This window comes from Eriocheir sinensis, chromosome 28, assembly GCF_024679095.1.
Source record: "Eriocheir sinensis breed Jianghai 21 chromosome 28, ASM2467909v1, whole genome shotgun sequence".
NCBI lineage: Eukaryota > Metazoa > Arthropoda > Malacostraca > Decapoda > Varunidae > Eriocheir > Eriocheir sinensis.
The window spans coordinates 7,512,460-7,517,291 of NC_066536.1; the positions used below are offsets into that span (position 1 = coordinate 7,512,460).

Sequence of the window (4,832 nt, forward strand, 5' to 3'; positions counted from 1 at the left end):
GTAAGGTGGGATAAGTTGCCCCCCTTAAGGGAGATTGGCTGTTGTAGCCACATTTTTTGCAATAGAATTTTGAAAAAAAGTTCTGTTGAAAGCTTAGGCTAAGGCCTATCTATGGAATATATTATATCCACTCGTTATGATTTTTACTTTATTATAATGACAATTTAAAAAAAATAAGAAAGGGGGCTTCTTACCCCGCATGTGGGGTAAGAAGCCCACTGGGTAGGCCTTTTACTCCACTCTGGTTTACAATAATAAAACTCGCAGAAACATAAAATATTTTTTTCACATTATAAAAATATAAAATGTATTCCTTTTTTGAAAACTATACCCTATAAATCTCTCGATGTGAAATATAGGAACACAGTCAAATTTGTGTCTCCTAATGAATAGAATGTAAAACTAAACAATTAATTTTATAAAAGGTATCCCCTTCTCTCAGACTAGTAATATTAGACTAGCTTCCCTTTCTTCTGAATTTTTGTAACAAAAGGAACATCTACTTTCCTGAAAAATATATGGAGCTAAATATTCAATTAATATGATAAAATATGTCCTTTCTGTTGAATATTGATATTTGAAACAGTTAAAAACACAAACTTCCTTATAGTCTCAAACTCAAAAGTGTTCACCTATGGATGCCTTTCAAAAACTTAAACATGCAGAATGCACAACTGGAGTAGGCCTAGATCTGTATGTACGTCAAAACTGCAAGTCTGATTAGGCATTACAGTATTGCTATTTTTTTTATTTATAGCAATACTGTAATGCCTAATCAGACTCGCAGTTTTGACTTACATACAGATCTAGGCCTACCCCAGTTGTGTATTCTGCATGTGACCAATTTCTACAACCCCGACATTGGAGTCATTTTTCTGAAGGTCTGCTATTAGCAAATGGTTCCCCACACACCAAACAAGGCCATTCATCCTTATCAGACAAAGCTGGAGTTGTTTTGTTTTTTTTCGTTTTGATGATAATGGATGAGTTGCTGATAATAAATGAGAGCTCTGAAATAATTACACAAGATAACCCCACATGTGGGGTAAAAGGCCTCCCTGTGGGCAACTTACCCCAAAGGCACAGGGGGCCTCTTACCCTGGCAACTCATATACACACAAAATGTCACCATCTTTCCTACAATTAAGTAGGCAGAGTATAATCACATGCAATATGGTCTAGACATCTTAGAGTAATTATCCATAGCCACCAGGCTAACTCTATAGTTCTTAGTCAAAAAGAAGAAATGTCCCCTTGGGCTGGCGTTGCCTACTTGATCATGTGACTGGTTGAGAAAAGAAAGAAAGAAAGACAAAACCAAGGGGGGTCCTTTCACCCCAGGGGGGCATCATACCCCACCTTACCCTAAGAGAGAGGCCAGCACCACCGTGGCAGATTATCGTACTCGGAGCATTACATTTTCCTCCTTCTCCCCCTTAAATATCATCAGGAAGCACCAATAATTTAATCGTTTCAACGATAACAACATAAAAAGCCAGTTATTGGGGCCTAGGAGACAGTTATTTGGTTGGAAATCGGGAAATATGGGAAACTGAGTACGGCAATCTAGCAACGTTGGCCAGCACTTACCTCCTAAACTTGCACACCTCAGGCGAGGGGGTGACGTAGATGTTAACGCTGTTTTAGGCGGCGAGACAGCCAAGATTGTTTCCGCCGTGTGGCCAGGGTAGGAAGTGTGGCGCCGGTCTGCATTCCTGTTCCCTGTACCGCTGCAAGTTTAACACGCAGAAGTCTTATACGGAGAATCTGAAAAAAAAAATAATAATAAAAAGTTAAAGCAAATACATCGTTTGGATTAAATCAGAGCAGCAAAATGATAAGTCTATCACGCTATTTATTACTGTCGCCGTTGTCTTATGAGGTGGGGCTACTTAATATGAAAAAAAAAATACAGGTATAGACACAAAAGTTTTATGTGGTGAGTCTGCAAGAGAGAAAAAGAATACGGTGAATGTTTGGATTAAGTCAAGGCTGCTAGAAGAGATTAGTATTGCTGTGGCTTTATGCAGTTAGGGTTCCTTAAAAATGAAGAAAAGTAACTGGAGCAAGCACGCACGTCTTATACGAAAAGATATTACACAGAGATATAGACGGTTGGATAAAGCCAGCACTCCAGAACAAAGAAAATAACTCAAATCCTGCCATTTTGACTTCGTGAGGACCCTGAGAACGACTGCCAGACGAAGTAATACGCAAAAACTGTTACTTTCCGCCTGACGCACTCAACGACCTCTTAAAAAAAAAAAAAAAAACTTCACTGTTCTCATATTCCTTTTGGTTCACGAGTCCCCCTCCCCCTTCTTCCCCTCCTCTTCCTCCTCTCCTCTTCCAATTTCTGACGCTCAAACTTATGCTTCCACTTTTCTTCACGAACATCCTCACTCTTGACGCACTCAACAACCTAAAAAAAAAAAAAAAATAAATTCACTGCTCTCATTTTCCTTTTGGTTCACGAGTCCCCCGCCCCCCCCTCTTCTCCTCCTCTTCCTCTTCTCCTCCTCCAATTTCTGACGCTCAAACTTATGCTTCCACTTTTCTTCACGAACATCCTCACTCCTGACCTAAAAAAGATAGTACGCGAAGAAGAAAATAAAAAACAAAGAAAACCAAACGAAGACCCCAGTGGAAGAGAAATGAGAGGAGAGGAGAGTGAAATGCAGGAGACAAAAAAAAAAAGGCGTTATTGAAGTGAAACAGGAAACAGAAAAATGAGACTTAGTAAAAAAAAAAAAAAAAATAAGTGATAGAAATACTGAGCAGAGAAAACTTAACGAATAACAAAGTGGAAAATTAATATCAGAGGAAATGGGAAATCGAGCGTAAAAAAAAGTAAAAACAGAGGAGATGAAAGAGGAAGCAGATAAATGACGCTTATAAGAAAAAATGAAAAAGAAAATACGAAACAAAGAAAACTGAACCAATAGCAAAGAGGAAAATTAATATCAGAGGAAATGGGAAATCGAGCGTAAAAAAAAAAAGTGAAAACAGAGAAGATGAAAGAGGAACCAGGGAAATGACGCTAAGTGAAAAAAAGTGAAATAAAAAAACAAAGAAAACTAAACAAATAAAGTGAGAGAAGTGGAAGAAAAGAGAGTCGAGTAAAAAAAAAAGTAAAAAAAAAAGTGTGAGATGAAAACAAGCCGAACAAATGAAGCTTCTGAGAAAAAAAAATGAAAGTGACGAAAATAAGGAGTGAAGAAAACTAAACAAATATTAAGGTGAAACGGAACTGGGAGGAAAGTGATAAAGTCAAGCGAAAAAGAAGCATTAAAAAGGTGAAACAGGAATAAGACAAATAATGCTTAGTGAAAAATAATAATAAAAGTCCCGCCTCACGTTTTCTTTATATAATATTTTTCGTCTTTCATTCATCTCCTGACGCACACAATTATACTTCCTTACACTTAATATTCACTTATATACGTATATTTCCCAAGGTGGTCTTCCATCCTCATTTCAGAGTTCAAATGATTTCATAAGTAAGACATATCACTTCAGTCGTAAATATTCAAGGGATGTCTAACTTAATTTCATGTCCGTCATCAATAAAAAATAAATAAAAAAACTGGTGTGTGTGTGTGTGTGTGTGTGTGTGTGTGTGTGTGTAGGGAAAGACAAGGATGAATAAGTGAAAAGACGTCGATTTTCAGTGTGATATAAGAAGGACTCGCGAGGAAAGTGTTGAGAGGAAAACAATGGAAGAAAAACAATAACATGGCGATAAAAAAGGGAAAGGATTGGTGTGATAGGTTTTATACGAGAGAGAGAGAGAGAGAGAGAGAGAGAAAAGAGGAAAAGACCAGCCACATACAACATATGCTGCTCCCCTTCCCCCCTCCCCTCCGCCTCTCTCTCTCTCTCGGCAGGTAACGGGAAAGTATATTTGCATTCCCAGGCGGAGCGTCGTCATTAGTGAGGATCGTAATTAATTTCACGACCATTAACACCTCGGGAGAGAGAAAGGCGCCGCGGGAAGGGTGGGAACAATTCGATTTTTTTAATTTTTTTATGATAATAGATATGCTTTTCTTCACTCACCCCTTCCTCCTCCTCCTCCTCCTCCTCCTCCTCCTGCTCCTCCTCCTCCGTGTAGCTCCTCCACCTGCATTATTTTCTTCAACCTCTTCCATTCCTCCTCTTCCTCTATAGCATCTAGTATTCTCTGGTTCCTTCCTCCTCCTCCTCCTAATAATAATAATAATAATAATAATAATAATAATAATAATAATAATAATAATAATAATAATAATAATAATAATAATAATAATAATAATAATAATAATAATAATAATAATAATAATAATAATAATACCACATCTACTACAACTACTACTGAAACGTCTACTACTACTACTACTACTACTACTAATATACTACTACTACTACTACTGCTAGTACTAATACTACTTCACCCACTCTCCCCCTCCCCCTAACCCTCCTCCTGTACAAAAAATATATCAATCATGGAAAAATCTTAAATTAGGTACAAGAGCTTCTGCAATTCTTAAGATTGTTCCATGACATAAAATCTTCTCAGGGGAGGAGGGGGGTGAGGGGGGTGTCACGGACGGGGCTGCGTGAGTGATGGGCGGGAAGGAGGTGTCGCTGACGTCACACTTACCCTACATACTACTGGAGAGGGTCAGCGAGGGAGCCAGTGCTGCAAGAGTCACGAGAGGAGGAGGACGTGTGCCGCCAGTGCTCTACGGCTGTTACCCTCCCTCCTCCGTCCCTTCTCCTTCCCTCCCCCCTTCCTTGGTCCCTCCATTTCCCTCCACACGAGCTGAAGGAAAGAGTAATGTCAGCTCTCC

At 38.9% G+C, this 4,832-nt stretch overlaps 1 long non-coding RNA gene across 2 annotated transcripts in view; it reads right to left on the reverse strand.

Moving 5' to 3' along the window:
- The window catches only part of LOC127004451 (uncharacterized), a 34,033-nt gene that overhangs the window by 10,808 nt on the left and 18,393 nt on the right, over positions 1–4,832 (reverse strand). The window contains exons 2-3 of one of the 2 annotated variants that reach the window (XR_007757799.1): positions 4,643–4,804; positions 1,591–1,767 (exon numbers count right to left, since the gene is read on the reverse strand). This is a non-coding gene — a long non-coding RNA (uncharacterized LOC127004451). The remainder of the gene's footprint in view (positions 1–1,590; positions 1,768–4,642; positions 4,805–4,832) is intronic. The other variant, XR_007757798.1, reaches the window with a different exon arrangement.